Raw genomic sequence first — 18,439 nt, forward strand, 5'->3', positions numbered from 1 at the left:
GTAGACAGTTAAAATATAATTCATCCAGGTAAACGTTCAGCTTGGATTCAAGAAGTGAAAGCTCATGGGCTATATGCTTAAAATGGACCCAAAATCGAGCCGACAACGAGTTGTAGCGAAGTCCGCCTAACAAGGCATGTGAACTTTTTCACACAACTCATCTCAACCTAACTCGATCAAGTCAGAGTGCGTTGATTTTAAATTTAGACCTTAGGCCAAGTCAAAAGGAGTCATTGAGTCTGCCAAGTCATGAGTCGAATTCTGTGTTAAATTCAAACTCATAAGCAAAGTTCTCCAACCAATTAACTTCGCTAGCGATGTTTGCTAACGAATCAATTAGCAAACTTCGCTCAAAGCAACTAATGCAGGCCACATCATCCACGATTCGGATAATGGCTCACCCACATCTGCGTGAGCTTCGTCCAAATGCCTTCGGCGGAGTTCACCAACCAATATATGAGTAAATTTCGCCAATCAACCATTTGAGAGCTATTCTTAAGGGATAATTGCTCCCCCACTATCTCCTATCTTGATGGCTACTTAATCCACAATTAAAAGGAATTAACTTTCTCTCTCTCTCTCTCTCTCTCTCTCTCTCTCTCTCTCTCTCTCTTAGCCTATAAAAGGCAAAGGAGATTGTTCATTCGATACACGTACACACTCATACCACCAGACATACATACGCAGAGAAAAGAAATCCAACACCTTATACATTTTGGTTCTAGGAGAAAACTGAGTTATCTTCCAAGAAACCAAATTGGAGACCAATGGCAAGAGAGCCTACATCTTAGTCAGACCATCAATGGAGTACAAGATTGACGCTTCATCAGCATGGAGCAAAGAACCCAGTTAAATATCTTTTTTTGTTTCTCTTTGAACTATAATCTGTGTCAATTGCGATACGAAAGACTCCAAACAGGATGGCAACTATGCTAAGGACTACTTTCTACTTTGACGAGAAAATAGTTTTGCAATCCAACACTAAGACCCTAAGGTCTTTTGCTGAGTCACTGATCATAGATTTTGACCATGTGAAGTTCACGAAATTTATTTCCTCGAACCAATCATCAGCTGTGATTATGAGAAGTTTCTGTAATATTCACCGCAGTGCAAACTTAGGGTCTAAATTGATGTGACGCCCCTGGTTTCACACAAGGCTACAACCCAAGGTGAACCCAGAGATATCAAACCTACCATTCACTCACACTTGTGCATAAACATGTTTCAACAATCACAATAGTATCCTCTAGTGGAATCAAAGAAAAGTGCAGGTACAAAACAAACAAAATAAAGAACCGAACAAGATAGACATGATAACGAAGGATGTTGGCCTTCTTGTTTTGATGATGATTTACAAACAATTTACAACTAATGTTGTTTGTCTAGTTTGTGTTTTCGTATTTATTCTAGGCAAACAACGAGTTGGAGGATGGATGGAATAGAGCTTCAACGATCATATCCAAAGGAGGTTGGCAGAATGTCGGTGAAGCTTATGCAATTCAAGTTAAAGATCAAGTTCAAGCTTCATCCTCAAATATATCAAGTCAAGCCTATTGAAGATCAAGATCAAGCTTTGGTATATTTAGTTAGGTTTTATATTATGTGTGTTAGATACTCTAAGCTCAATATCATATACACACACGTATTTGGTTTCTAAGCTCAAATATTGTATTCTCAGTTTATAGACTTAACAATCATCATATACATATTTTATCAAGTCTATATAATCATTGTGCAAAGTTTTAAAACATTGTTTATGTCAAAACATCAAACTTCATGTATATCACTTTTTTCATGTTTTGAACACTTTTGCAAAATAATGAGATTTCACAATTGGGAAATGCAAATTGGAAAATTCTTTTTGTAACATGTTCAAAATATCATTTGCAAACATTTCTCAAAGTTTCATCAAGTTTGGAATTGATTTGTTATGTTTAAAGGAATTTACAAATTCACGTTTTCGTTCGTGCACATGTTCGTGCATGTTTTACAAAACTGATGAATTTTCGCAAATGGGAAGTGATATTTAAAAAATTCTTTCTCTGACATGTTTATCTATATGTTTAGAAACTTTTCTCCAGTTTTTACTATTTTTGGAGTTGATTTACTGTGCCAAATTGATTTTACAAAATCATATATGTTAACAGTTTTTCAGAAACTGTAAATTTGTGTTCAAATATTTATTTCTCTCAACTGGGAAAAGATTTTTCAGAAAGTCTTTCTCTGACATGTTATTCTACATGTCTAGAACATTCCCATAATTGCAAACCCTCACGAGACTACAACTCGTCCACTAGGGTAACCTAGGGGTTTAAAGGCTTGTTGTATGCGCTAAATACAACCGCGATTCCTGCGAAAGTGAGTTAGGATTTTCTTTTTATTTTCTTTGCTAGAGGACTAGCAAAAGTTTAGGTGTGGGGGTATTTGATAATCACATTTTATTACAATTTTTATACCCTCATTATCTATTTTATATGAATAAATATACCACTAATAATTATTTTTATCTTTTAATTGCAGGTTAATGAAGAATAAATCTCAAACTCTCATCTCTCAACAAAAACCCATTGATTAAATGAAGAAATGAAGCAAAGAAGCACATTGGAAAATCAATTTCCAAATTATCCAAAAGCCCAGAATGAAGTCGTGTAGCCTGTAGAAGCCGGAGAAAATCAAAAATCCAATATGAAAAGAAATCATATTCAAAATGGTTGGCCACAAAGAAACGACGATATCTCCTAATCCGGAAGGCGGAATTTAACATATAATATATGAAAATCGCCTATCTCGACGAGACGAATCTATCCGTGAAATCAGAATTTGAAAATAGTGGGCATCGATGTCAGCATCGATGTGGGCATCGATGCTCGCATCGATACCTGCATCGATGCCTGCATCGATACCAGATTACTGTATCGCGCGTCAATGGCTGATTTTGCTTGTCTTGGGGCTCAAGTTTGATCCAATGGCTCTTATTCACTGATGTTTACTATAAATAGGGGTAGAGAGTGAGGGGTTAGAGGTGTGTGAAAATTTTGTAAACTCCTTTTGGAGAGGAGGGCTACTCTTAATTGAGAAGGCCTTCCAAAAATTGTAACTTTAGTTGCAATTAATAAAAATAATTTTTTCCTCTTTAAATTTGTTCTTTCTCCTCTTTGTTGAATGATGAGGATGGAGATGAAGAGCAATTTGAAGGTTTGCATTTCTTTTCTCTTTTATTTCTTTTTAGTAATTTCTTTATTATTGTTTATTAGATAGATTTAAATTCATACTTGTAGTGTAGATTTACTTTCTTGTCTTTTTATTCTTTTTGCACTTTAATTTGTAGAATAGATTTATTTTCTTGCATTTAATTCTTACAATTTTATTTTATAGTTTAGATTTTTGCAATTTATTTTGTAGTTAGATTTTAATTTATTGCACTATTCACCTTGAGGCTAGAACCCTCTTGGGTTTAGTTTTTCTTTTTGTTTATTTTTATTTTGTTTGATTCGCCTTTAGGCTAGAACCCTCTAGGGAATCACCCTTTTCTAAGAAGTGGGTTCAATTTTAGATTATCCATATCTATAATTGAATCCACCATCTTTAATTTCTTGCATTTTCTTTTATTTTTAAATTTTGTTCTTCATTCTTAATTTTTCATTTGTTTCTTGATTTTATTCATTTTTTCCTGCTCACCTTATTGATCATACTCATTTTTTTTCAAATCCACTCTCACTTACACTTTGCACATATTCACACACCATTTTCACTCTCTCAATCTCTCCACAATCACATTTACTCATCACTCCTATTTGTCACGCACACAAAATAAGAACCAATTTTATATTTTCTCCTACAAAACACCTTCCTCGTGGTATCGATATCTTAAATACTATAACTTAACACGGTTGTGCACTTGCAACCTTTTTGGTACATGTTTATGCCGCATCAAGTTTTTGGCGCCGTTGCCGGGGAAGGTGCTTAAGTAGGTTTTAATTATTTTGGTTCTTTAACTTGTGTGTTTATTGTGAAAGAACTACTTGGAGATTAAAGATCAAGAATTGGAGATTGAGGAATTGGATATTCACTTGTGGTAAGTCTTCTTCCTTATATTTTCAATTCCACACCTTTAGTTAGTTTCTCACAATTAGTGACAATTAGGATCTTAAAAAAAAGATTTTATTTCCGTTGACCATAATAAAATTCACCCTTCACTTTGACATTTACTAACAAGATAATAAATTCAAACGAATCCCCCCTTCTCATTTGTTTGATTGTTAACCCTAATTTAAAAAAAAAGATTTTTTTTCCTATCCTTTTTAGTTGCTTTTAATTCATAGGGTTGCATTTCATATAGTTAGTAGGAATTCACCAAGTGATTTGAGCATCTTGATTTGGCACACACTTTAAAATATTTTTAAGGGCAAAACCCAATAATCAAGATAAGGTGAGGGATTTCATCACCCTTTCCTTAGCCCAAAAATTACTAATTCCTCACTACACCATCCAAGCCTAATAAAACTCATTAGACGTTTGCCCTAAGGATTCGAGCTCAATAAGTGAACCGGTTTAAGTTTTCTTGGATTAGTTGGTGTCTAAGGCAAGGTTTAGGGGTTGCGTAAAGCGCTCCGCAAGGAATGAGGTACTTAATTGATCTCTGATCACCCTCTAGTACTATCCTTACCTGGCTAACTATCCGGGTAAAACTTTTATCTTTTCACTTTAGGAATTTTTGGTTAGGAGCTAGTCTAGTTGAGTTAGGCTTAACCCTAGAGTTAGAGTGATTGAAAAGTGATTGATTTTGATTTGTTTTAGTTAGGATTTTCCATTTTCTTCTTAAAAAAAAACTAACTTTTATTTTTCCAAAAAAAATTATATAAAAAGAAATTGTTTTTGGTGCATACAAAACGTGGACAAATTCATTTTGAACAAATGGCTAATCCACAAGTTTTCCAAAATTTATGTTATCCCAATAGGATTGAAATTTCCAATGAAGTCCGGGAGTTTGTAGAGAGTCCATATCAGTATTCGGTAAATGATCCATTTTTTCCAACCTACAACCCAGGTTGGGCAAGTTACACAAACATTGCATGGAATCAGGGAAACCACTCCGAAACTCAAAACTTCACTCCCTCTTTGACCCAACATTTTCCTAGGGAAAACACAGTTCCTTTCAATTCTCATCCACAATTTCAACAACCCAATCTGTCACATCAAAATCAGTCTCCTCATCATCAAGTTGTAACTCACACTCCTCTTGATACAGATCATGATGAACGTCTCAATTTTTTGGAAAAAAGTTTTGAAATCATTATTAAGGCCTCCACACTAGTCACGGATATGTTAACTCAAATATCCTACACGATGAACTCCTTTATGCAATCAACCGAACTCATACTTAACTCTAACACTCAAGCCCTAGCTAGATTAGAAACACATATTGATCAACTAGCTAGTGCCATAAGTGAAGTAGAGGAAGGAGAAATTCTGAGTCAACCCGTGGTCAATCCTAAGGACACTCAAATGAATGCACTACAGTCAGGAAAACAGGTCGATAATCAGGAAAGAACACCTTTAAGCCAAATTTTTGTCCCAATTCATTCTTCCCCTGATAATTCAATTCAGGAAAGACCGGGGGAAGAAGAAGAAGAGTCAGATCTAAGTTTTGAGGAAATTTTCGGTGAGGAACTAAAAATATTAGGAGAAGCAGATCACGTTTGTCAAAATAAAGAAACTATGTTGGACAATTGCTGTTTTGAACTGAATTTTGAAAAACTCTTTCTTGATGAACTAAGATTTTTGGAAAATAAACAACAACCAAATTTTTCTTGATGAACTTAGATTCTTGGAGAATAATCAACAACCAAATTTTCAGAACTTCACAGAAGAATTGGTTGTTAGAAAACAAAACTTCACAGTACAAGAGTCTAAGTTCATTAAGAAATGCAAAATGCATGACACCAATAATACCTACCTTCCATTGCCACAAAAATCATTGAACACCCCAGAATGCTTAGAATTTCAGCACATTGTTGATTATATCATGTTGAATTTATTTAAAATCCGTGGGAGAATTTTCAGCAATAAGGTAGGATTCAATGTAGAACAGGAACTCTTCATGTTGAATATTTCATTCTACATTGTTTATTTTGTTTATTTCAGAATAATAAAAAGAATTTATTCTTCTCTCATTTGAGAGTTTCTTGTTCAGTTGTTAAAAAAAAAGAAAAAAAAAGAAGAAAAAAAAGGAAACAGAAGAATAAATTTTTGATTTCATCCTCCTCAGACCAAAGGTAATTACAGATTTTTATCAGCCGACCAAATATAAGTGCTTCACTTCTTATCTGCTTTACTTTATGCATCATAGAGTTTGCATTGAGGACAATGCAAAATTTAGGTGTGGGGGTGGGAATTAGTTATTTTTTCTCTTTATTTTACATTTTTAGTTACATTTTTCCCCTTTTTCTTAAAAAAAACACTTCTTATCTGCTTTACTTTATGCATCATAGAGTTGCATTGAGGACAATGCAAAATTTAGGTGTGGGGGTGGGAATTAGTTATTTTTTCTCTTTATTTTACATTTTTAGTTACATTTTTCCCCTTTTTTCTTAAAAAAATTATAAAAATATCGTCACTTGCCAAATTGATGGAGCTATGTAATAATTGATTTATTTGATAAATTTGAAATTTTCTAATCCCTAGTTGGTTATTTACTTAAGTTCACCTTTTATGATAACTCTAAATAAATTTCCTAAGAAATGATTTTTAAAGTAGTATATTTTACTTAAGCCTTAACTTGGACTTTTATTTAAAATAATGAAATTTTTGCATGCTTAGCTTAGAGTTGAAAATAATTTTTCAAAGTGTCTTGATTTACATATTTTTTTCAAAATATATATACATACAAAAAAAAAGTCTTAATTTACATATTTTTCAAAATATATATATATACAAAAAAAATTGCAAAAGAAGAGTGCGAAAAATGGGCACCAAAAAAAAAGAAAAAAAAACTCTTTAATTCAAGGTGATTCTATCTTATTAAGCCTAAGCTGACCGAGTAATTAAGCCCAAGGAGTATTTCCATACTTAATGACCTAAGCCCATTTGGGTTGGGATCCATTGGCCCAAAACTCGTTAAATGGTCACTTAGAAAGCCCGTTAAAGTAGAAAAAAAAAATCACCAAGGATGAAAGAGTTAAAAATAATAAATAAAAAAAATAAAAAAACTAATAAATGTTTTATAGTTGTATATATGGTCTTGGAAAATATTTTAAATCAAGCAACTTGAAAATTATTTAAAACAAAGAGTTAGCATGTTCTTTTCAAAACTTTTAAATTAAATTTCTAAGTTTGGCTTGGTTTTGTATTGCTACAATGAGAAGATTTTCTTAAAAATATACCTTAGAGTTATATATAAAAATGTTTTCTTGAGTGATAACTGGCTCCAATTAGATTATCTAAAAGTTATCAAGTGAATTTAGTTATTTACTGACTTCTTTAATTTGGCAAGTTGATCGAATTTTGTGGGTATATTCACTGCAAACCCTCACGAGACTACAACTCGTCCACTAGGGTAACCTAGGGGTTTAAAGGCTTGTTGTATGCGCTAAATACAACCGCGATTCCTGCGAAAGTGAGTTAGGATTTTCTTTTTATTTTCTTTGCTAGAGGACTAGCAAAAGTTTAGGTGTGGGGGTATTTGATAATCACATTTTATTACAATTTTATACCCTCATTATCTATTTTATATGAATAAATATACCACTAATAATTATTTTTATCTTTTAATTGCAGGTTAATGAAGAATAAATCTCAAACTCTCATCTCTCAACAAAAACCCATTGATTAAATGAAGAAATGAAGCAAAGAAGCACATTGGAAAATCAATTTCCAAATTATCCAAAAGCCCAGAATGAAGTCGTGTAGCCTGTAGAAGCCGGAGAAAATCAAAAATCCAATATGAAAAGAAATCATATTCAAAATGGTTGGCCACAAAGAAACGACGATATCTCCTAATCCGGAAGGCGGAATTTAACATATAATATATGAAAATCGCCTATCTCGACGAGACGAAGCTATCCGTGAAATCAGAATTTGAAAATAGTGGGCATCGATGTCGGCATCGATGTGGGCATCGATGCTGGCATCGATACCTACATCGATGCCTGCATCGATACCAGATCACTGTAGCGCGCGTCAATGGCTGATTTTGCTTGTCTTGGGGCTCAAGTTTGATCCAATGGCTCTCATTCACTGATGTTTACTATAAATAGGGGTAGAGAGTGAGGGGTTAGAGGTGTGAAAATTTTTGTAACTCCTTTTGGAGAGGAGGGCTACTCTTAATTGAGAAGGCCTTCCAAAAATTATAACTTTAGTTGCAATTAATAAAAATAATTTTTTCACCACTTTAAATTTTTCTCTTCTTCTCTTTGTTGGATGATGAAGATGAAGATGAAGATGGAGAATTATTTGAAGGTTTGCATTTCTTTTCTTTTTCTCTTTTATTGCTTATTAGTTTAGATTTATTTCTATGCTTGTAGTTAGATTTTATTTTCTTGTTAAATAGCCAAGAGGCTAGAACCCTCTTGCCTTAGATTTATTTCATGCTTATAGAGTAGATTTATTTTCTTGCATTTAATTCTTGCAATTTTATTTTGTAGTTTAGATTTTGCAATTTATTTTGTAGTTAGATTTTAATTTCTTATACTATTCACCTTGAGGCTAGAACCCTCTTGGGTTTAGTTTTTCTTTTTGTTTATTTTTATTTTGTTTGATTCGCCTTTAGGCTAGAACCCTCTAGGGAATCACCCTTTTCTAAGAAGTGGGTTCAATTGTAGATTACCCATATCTATAATTGAATCCACCATCTTTAATTTCTTGCATTTTCTTTTATTCTAGAATTTTGTTCTTCATTCTTGAATTTTTATTTGTTTCTTGATTTTATTCATTTTTCCTTCTCACCTTATTGTTCATACTCACTCTCATTTACACTTTGCACCTATTTACACACCACTTTCACTCTCTCAATCTCTTCACAATCACATTCACTTATCACTCCTACTTGTCACACACACAACATAAGAACCGATTTTATATTTTCTCCTACAAAACACCTTCCTCGTGGGATCGATATCTTAAATACTATAACTTGACACGGTTGTGCACTTGCAACCTTTTTGGTACATGTTTATGCCGCATCAAGTTTTTGGCGCCGTTGCCGGGGAAGGTGCTTAAGTAGGTTTTAATTATTTTGGTTCTTTAACTTGTGTGTTTATTGTGAAAGAACTACTTGGAGATTAAAGATCAAGAATTGGAGATTGAGGAATTGGATATTCGCTTGTGGTAAGTCTTCTTCCTTATATTTTCAATTCCACACCTTTAGTTAGTTTCTCACAATTAGTGACAATTAGGATCTTAAAAAAAAAGATTTTATTTCCGTTGACCATAATAAAATTCACCCTTCACTTTGACATTTACTAACAAGATAATAAATTCAAACAAATCCCCCCTTCTCATTTGTTTGATTGTTAACCCTAATTAAAAAAAAAGATTTTTCTTTTCCATCCTTTTTAGTTGCTTTTAATTCATAGGGTTGCATTTCATATAGTTAGTAGGAATTCACCAAGTGATTTGAGCATCTTGATTTGGCACACACTTCAAAATATTTTTAAGGGCAAAACCCCATAATCAAGATAAGGTGAGGGATTTCATCACCCTTTCCTTAGCCCAAAAATCACTAATTCCTCACTACACCACCCAAGCCTAATAAAACTCATTAGACGTTGGCCCCTAAGGATTCGAGCTCAATAAGGAACAAGAAATCCTTAAGTGAACCGGTTTAAGTTTTCTCAGATTAGTTGGTGTCTAAGGCAAGGTTTAGGGGTTGCGTAAAGCGCTCCGCAAGGAAAGAGGTACTTAATTGATCTTTGATCACCCTCTAGTACTATCCTTACCTGGCTAACTACCTGGGTAAAACTTTGATCTTTTCACTGTAGGAGTTTTTGGTTAGGAGCTGGTCTAGTTGAGTTAGGCTAAACCCTAGAATTAGAGTTGATTGAAAAGTGATTGTTTTGATTTGTTTCAGTTAGGATTTTTCTTTTTCTTTATCTTCTCAAAAAAAAAACTAATTTAAGAAAAAAAATAAAAAGAAATATTTTGGTGTATGCAACAGTGGATTAGGGATAATACACATCGATTAATTCGCTTTGAACCAATCATAGAAATGGAGCATCCTAATCCACCCGTTCTTCATGATATGTGCTATCCCATTAGGAATGCAATCCCCTCATGCATTAGGCTCCCCGAAACAAATGGAATAAGTTTTGAGCTTAGACCGCAATACATAAACATGCTTCCCAAATTCCTTGGTAATGAAACAGAAGACGCATATATTTTTATTTCGGAATTTGAGGAAGTGTGTATTATGATTAAAATGAGAGAATTAAATGAAGATGCGGTTAAGCTTAGATTTATTCCATTTGCTCTTAAGGATAAAGCTAAAAAATGGCTGTACAGCTTACCAACAAATTCCATCTCAACTTGGGATGAATTTGTCACCGTTTTTCTTAAGAAATTTTTTCCTATTCATAAAACGGTAAAGCTTAGGAACAGCATTCAAAACTTTAAAATTATCCCGGGAGAACCTTTTTGGAAGTATTTTGACCGATTTAAAGATCTTCTCATCCAATGTCCTCATCACGGTTTAGAGAAATGGCGATTGTGCCAAATAATTTATGAGGGATTAGATTATTCTGCAAAAACTTCCTTAGAATCAATGTGCCACGGGGATTTTATGAGGAAAAATGCTGATGAAGCTTGGGAGTTTTTGGAGAGTCTTTCTGAAAAAACAATGCAATGGGAACAGTGCGATGACAGGGTTTCATCAGTTCCCCATTCTAAGTCTAGTGGTCTTTCCTTGGAGTCAAACATTGCTTCTGAAGCGAAGATGGCGACAATTCTGCGGAGGTTAGAAGCCTTAGAAATTAAGGAACGAGCTCCAGCTCAACTCAATCATGTTTCTTTCCCAGGATGTCATAATTGTCAGTCTCCTACCCACGTTTCAGAGGAATGCCCTCTCCTAGGAAATAACAACGCAATAGAACAGATGAACGCTGCATTCCAGCACCCTAGAAATGATCCATTTTCTCCAACCTACAATCCAGGTTGGAGAAATCATCCCAACTTTGCATGGAATCTAGGAAATTCTCCCGGAACTCAAAATTTCACTCCCGCTTCGACCCAACATTTTCCTAGGGGAAACACAGTTCCATTCAATTCTCATTCACAATTTCAACAACCCAATCTGCCGTATCAAAATCAGTCTCCTCCTCATCAAGCTGTAATTCAAACTCCTCACAATCCAGATCAAGATAAACGTCTCAATGTCTTGGAAAGGGGTTTAGAAACCATAATTAAGGCCTCTACTCAAACCACGAATATGTTGACTCAAACATCTAGCACGTTGAATTCCTTCATGCAATCAACCGGACAAATGCTCAACTCCAACACTCAAGCTATAGCTAGATTAGAATCCCAACTTGGTCAACTAGCTAGTGCCGTGAGTGAAAGAGAGAAAGGAAAATTTCCGAGTCAACCCGTGGTCAACCCTAATAACACAGGATGCAGTTCATCCTATGAAGCTCAAGTGAATGCAATCCATTCACTTCGGTCAGGTAGACAGGTCGATAATCAAGTGAGAACTCCGCCAAGTCAAACTCTTGATCCTGTACAAATTCCTTCTCCTTCTCCTTCTGATGAATCTATTCAACAATCACTCCCCTCAGATGACCAAGAACCTGAACCCGAACCTGAGCCTGCTTTTGATAGATTTAGACCGGTTGCTCCCTTTCCAGATAGACTCAGGTCTAGGAAACACTCTCCTCAGGAGGAGAAAATCCTAGAGACATTCAAGCAGGTTAAGGTCAACATTCCTCTCTTAGATGTAATTGAACAAATTCCATCTTATGCTAAATTTTTAAAAGAATTGTGCACTAAGAAGAGGAGAATAAATGTCCCAAAGAAAGTCTTTTTAGCCGCCAATATCAGTGAAATGCTGTCAAATCCCATACCTTTGAAACGTAAAGATCCAGGTTCCCCCATCATTTCATGTATCATTGGTAATACTCACATTGATAAGGCGCTTTTAGACTTAGGGGCCAGTGTCAATTTGCTTCCATATTCAGTCTATCAGCAATTGGGTCTAGGTGTACTGAACCCAACCAAATGCACCTTACAGTTGGCTGATAGATCTGTCAAGGTCCCTATGGGTGAGTTAGAGGATGTTCTGATTAAGGTTGGAGATTTTATTTTTCCAGTAGATTTTGTAGTCTTGGAAACACAGCCTGTTTCCAATCCCAAAGGACAGACACCTGTCATCTTAGGACGACCGTTCTTAGCCACTTCTAATGCTCTCATCAACTGTAGAACTGGTCAAATGAAGCTGTCCTTTGGGAATTTGACTGCTGATCTCAACATTTTTAATCCAGGGGACCAACCAAATAATCAGCCTCTAGAAATAAACTACATTCAGGAAAGATCAGAAGAAGAAGAAGAAGAAGAAGAGTGTGATTTAAGTTTTGAGGAAATTTTTGATGAAGAGTTAGAGTTTTTAGAAGAAGCAGATCAGGTCCTTGAGAATAATAAAACTGTGTTAAACATTTGCTGCTTTGAATTAAATTTTGAAGAACTCTTTCTTGATGAACTTAGATTCTTGGAGAATAATCAACAACCAAATTTTCAGAACTTCACAGAAGAATTGGTTGTTAGAAAACAAAACTTCACAGTACAAGAGTCTAAGTTCATTAAGAAATACAAAATGCATGACACCAATAATACCTACCTTACCTTGTTGCAAGAATTATTGAACACCCCGAAATGCTTAAAAATTCACATTATTGATTATATCATTCTGAATTTGTTTAAAATCCGGGGAAGAATTTTCAACAGTAAGGTAGGATTCAATGTAGAACAGGAACTCTTCATGTTGAATATTTCATTCTACATTGTTTATTTTGTTTATTTCAGAATAATAAAAAGAATTTATTCTTCTCTCATTTGAGAGTTTCTTGTTCAGTTGCTTAAAAGAAAAAGAAAAAAAAAGAGAAAAAAAAGAAAAAAAAAGAAAAACGCCTCAAAACTCTCTCAAAACTTAAAAATTAGGGTTTAGGGTTTGAGGAGGAAGGTGGTTGTGGTTCTCACGAATTTTTATCTTTGAAATTACAGTTTAAACATGTATTTATAGAGGTATAACAACCTGGGTTCAGATATAAACCAAATCCAACCCGAAATCTGAAAGAAAAACTAAAAACAGCCCCGATAGTTGATTACTACTCTTAGTAGTCAACTACTAAGCTGATTGGTCGACTACTCTGAGTAGTAGTTGACTACTAACAGCCCAGAAATAGATTTGTGCATGTTTTGGCTATAACTTTCACATCCGACCTCGAAATGAGGTGATTTAAGATGCATTGGAAAGAAGTTGAAAAGACCTACAACTTTTATCTTTTGAGTTTTCTAGATTCGAACTGTATCTATGTGTAAAACATAAATACTCTTAACTTATCATTTTTCCAAATTCAGGCTTGTGCATAATTTCACTCCTATGTTCACACACACACACACACACACACACACACACACACACACACACACATATATATATAGGATTGATCTCAAATCAATCCCTAGCATACTCAAGCATTAAAATATATTATTTATCACCATATAACATATTTATTATTATTTATCACATAATATTTAAATTCACATGGGTTTTACATTCTTCCCTCCTTAAAAGAATTTCATCCCAGAAATTACGTAATCGTATCTTAGAAATTAATAATATGAGAAAAACACCAATAGGAGATAATCTAGATAAGGAAACCCTCTCATACACATCTCGTACCATTAATCCCCAGATATGAAACATAGCAATATCTATATTTAACCATCTAGAATGCGAATACTCCCACTTAACTCATAACTAATCGAAACTAGTATGTCGGGTCGAAAAATCCAAACAAGGAACCCCCCATATATATACCATGTATGCTGAATGATTAGGTGCTAAGTGTTAATATCCTCATTCTAGTGTTAAATGTAAATATGATCATATAATCATAAACAAGAGCAACTCAAAATAAAGCAATCAATTTATCTGCTCAAACAGGTGCGGGTAGTCTCGACGTATAACATCTTCGCGCTCCTCAAAATCCTCCTTGATATCTATACTTAACATTCTAGAATACAAATACTTTCACTTAACCCCTAACTAAACGGAACTAGTACGTCGGGCAAAAAATCCAAACAAGGAACCCCCCATATATATACCATGTGTTCTTAATAATTAGGAGCTAAGTGCTAATACCATCATTCTAGCACTAAGTATAGATATGAGCATATAGATTATCATAGACACAGGTAGACCATAGTCAAACAATTTACTTGCTGTTTGTTGGAAAAATTGCAATAAAGAGAATAAAAGAAACTTGACTTGTATTTCTTCAATCTCGGTTACAATTTGATTATAAAAGAGAGAAGAACGAATTTGGTTCTCCCCTTTGTTTAAAACTGGGTTCTTCTCGGTAGCGATGGAGTGCCTCCTTCGATTGCTTGCGTCGAAATTGCTCTCCGTTGACGATCTGACCATCTCTTATCTCGTGGGAACAATGAACTTCTGTGGAAAGTTTGATGGGTAACTCTTAACGAGTTTAAGAACTCTGGACGAGTTAGAACTCTGTGAAGAGAGTTGTTAGAACCGAAAATTCGGTTAATGACCAAGCAGATATTTTGTTGTTGAAGAATCTTCTTAGATTTGATCTTCTGAATTTGATTCAAATCTTCTATCTGCAATGAATTCGCCTCTCCTACCTCTCTGTGCGGTTGAGATCCTGAAGAATCCTCTCTGATGCTGCCTCCCCGTTCCCAAAAAAGCCAGCCCCTAACTCAGTTGAGTTTATTGAGTTTTTATAGGTGGATAAGAGGTTGTAACTGCCCTCTAAATCCGCTCCTAAGTGGGCGTGTTTCGGTTTTGATCTTCTGGACTTGATTCAAAAATCCTATCTCCAAGGATTTTTGTCTCTCTCCTGCCTCTCTGTGCAGTTGAGATCCTGAAGAACTAATTTGCTCCTTCTCCGTACCAAAAAGCCAGCCCTTAACTCAGTTGAGTTTGTTGAGTTTTTATAGGTGGATAAGAGGTTGTAACTGCCCTCTAAATCCGCTCCTAAGTGGGCGTGATTTCCTCAGATAGTGGGGAAACAGTTCTGAAACCGTTCGACTCGTATTTGAACGAGTCAAACACCCAATCTGGCGTTCAGAACCCAACGTCACCTCTTAGAATTGAGACGCGAGGTTAGGTGTTGGCTGAACATTAATAAACGCGAGGGTCGCTCGCGTTTGGCTTGTTATAGCTTAGAAACGCGGGGGTCGGTATTGGTTGAACCTCCAGAACACGAGGGTCGCTCGCGTTTGGCTTGTTATAGCTTGGAAACGCGGGGGTCGCCTGCATTTCCAAAATTATGACGCGGGGATGACTTTCGTGTTTTAGAAGGGGTTAGTTGATTTGTAACCTCTCCTACAGAGCGTTGCAAGGACCGTTGTTCAGTAATCCTAGCTTTAGCTGTTGTGGGGTGTGAAAGTCGTCAGATTGTAACTTTCACTGTAGATTGTGGAGACTGCTGAATAGAGTTTTCATCAGTTGTCGGAAGCGTCGTTGGAATGTAACTCTTCTCGATCTATATGAAAAGTCCTCCATTTGCAGCTTTTGTTTGTTGGCATGAAAGCTATCTGATTGTAGCTTTCATTGTCAGAACTTGACGGGAATCAATCATCCATAGTGATTTTTAGACGAATATTTGCCCACAGCTCTCTACCAAGCAACTCACTAACTAAGTCCAACCTTTTTATTTCTGAAATCATTACACTGCTCATCAGTGTCGGCACGAAAGCTATTTGATTGTAGCTTTCATTGTTGAAACTTGACGGGAATCAACTATCCATAGTGATTTTTAGACGAATATTTGCCCACAGCTCTCTACCAAGCAACTCACTAACTAAGTCCAACCTTTTTATTTCTGAAATCATTACACTGCTCATCAGCATTTCTAATAGTTGCTAATATAATATTAATCATGCTGTTGTCGTAGCCATCAAGATCAATCATCTCATAGATGAGGCCGTGTTTATAGCGGTTGCAGAGTTGCAGATGCAGTAATTAGAAAGTCGTCTGATTGTAACTTTCGGAGCTTGTTTGAATAAGCTATCTATTGTGATTTTTAGACAGCCTACAGACCCCCCTCCAAAGTTTTTAAAAGTTCGCGGTTGACTTGGACGAATTTTCGGAATACTTTGGATCCCAAAATTTAGTGGATTGATCGTTCCCTCCATCTAATCGAGCCATACGATTTTAACATTGTTGATTGAAATCTATCTGTACTCCTCCAATAGACTCCCCAACGGAGTCGCTTGTTTTTCTCGGCCTTGGTCACCTTGATGATTGTTATTCTGGCCTCGAATCCCGTCCGTTACGATTTGACAGCTCACAGCTGTCTATAAATAGACCGCTGGAGGTCGAATCAAGAATCATTCGACTCTTCTTGAAAATCTAATGAAAATTTTCGTTCTCATCTCCGGCGAGAACTGCTCATCTCCTGCGCTCACAGCTGTCTATAAATAGACCGCTGGAGGTCGAATCAAGAATCATTCGACTCTTCTTGAAAATCTAATGAAAATTTTCGTTCTCATCTCCGGCGAGAACTGCTCATCTCCTGCGATTAGGCTCCATGGCACCCAAGAAGGTTGTCCCTCATTCCTCCAAGTCCGACGCTGCTGAGGCTTAGGGGTCGGCGCCATCTGCGCCGGCCGACGGCGCTACTGCTCAGGCGAACGTGCCGCCCCAGCTTCCTCTGATCGGCGGGGCGACGGCGCTACTGCTCAGGCGAACGTGCCGCCCCAGCTTCCTCTGATCGGCGGTGAGTACGGCCTCTGTGGTAATTAAACTTGCTTCGACAAGTTTTGATCTTTGGATCAACGAGGAAACTCGTTTCGATAACGTGGGGCTGGACTCCGTCGTTTAGTATTTTTTCGACGAGGGGTTCAACCTCTGCATCTTGGATTCTTGACGCGAGGTTCGACCTTCGCGTCTGAGATTTTCGACGCGAGGTTCGACCTTCGTGTCTGAGATTTTCGACGCGAGGTTTAACATTCGCGTCTGAATTTTTCGACGTGAGGTTCGACCTTCGCGTCTGAGCTTTTCGATGCGAGGTTCGACCTTCGCGTCTAAGCTTTGCTTTTAAGTTGTCTAACTTTTTTCTTCATTTTGCAGTGCGTCATACTAGCGAGCCTCTTCCTTTTCGCCATCATTTTGGGCACGAAGGTGGTGTGGATCCAAATATGACCTTCAACCTGTGCCAAGAACTCCCACTTTTCCGAATTAAGGAAAAGAGTCGTGTGGAACTAATCACCCAAGCTTCTCCTGAGACCCTTAGGATATTGGTTACAGATGCTCGACTTGAAAATCCGAGCCGTAAGCCAATAGTCAAACCTGGATTCCTCTTTGGGGATTTTGTTGACTTCGAGGCAGGCGCCGCTTATGATGGGGACTATAAGTGGCTGCGGAAAGTTGGAGAACGCAACCTCTTTTTGCCCAATATGAAGAGGATGTTCCCCATGTCCTACTTTCAGTGCGGTTCCATCCCAAGGCGTATGGATTGGACCCTGGTTAAAGATCAGGATGGAGTTGTTCTCGGAACCCTAACTTTCCAAGGGGTCCGCACACTTGGTTACAACAGGCAGGTGACATCTTTACGACCATGTTTATTCGCTAAGGAGTATCCCGTCGGTGAAGTGGCTAGTCCGGCGAACACCTTTGTCAAGAAATTTCTGGCAAAGAAAGGAGAATTTCCCGTGCAAGGATTTAGAACTCCTGGCTGGGTTCATTCTCTAGTGACAGGATGGTGGACTCGGATGACCAAGTTTGTTTTGGAGAAATTGGGAGCCCCTCTTGCTCGAGCTGGATTGCAGATTCCTGTACGGGCTACTAAGTTCGGGATTATCCAGAGCCACTTTCATTTCTTCTCCATATTGGAGAAGTATAATCCTGAGACTTGTACTTTGTTCACCCCTGTGGGGGAATTAGGCTTCGCTCTTCACGAGATGCATGAAGTCTCGGGTCTTCTTCTTGGGGATTTACCGTACGAAGAATTTGTCCCGGGATCCGTGAAACTTAAGATTTTAAAGAAGACCAGCCCCGAAATTTATGCCACCCTCTGGGAAGTCATGTGTCACTTCCACATTTGTATGCAGTAGACGGGGGCCCGCGGAAGCGGCATTAAACAAGTGTCTTGGGTGGAATATTTATTCCAGAACTTGACCAATAAGGGGGCCTCAGTGACCAGATTATCCGCAAGCACTTTGGAGGAGGTTCAGGCCCGAATCGATGATGCTACCTCCCACTACACCA

Source organism: Asparagus officinalis, chromosome 2 (assembly GCF_001876935.1).
Source record: "Asparagus officinalis chromosome 2, Aspof.V1, whole genome shotgun sequence".
Classification (NCBI taxonomy): domain Eukaryota; kingdom Viridiplantae; phylum Streptophyta; class Magnoliopsida; order Asparagales; family Asparagaceae; genus Asparagus; species Asparagus officinalis.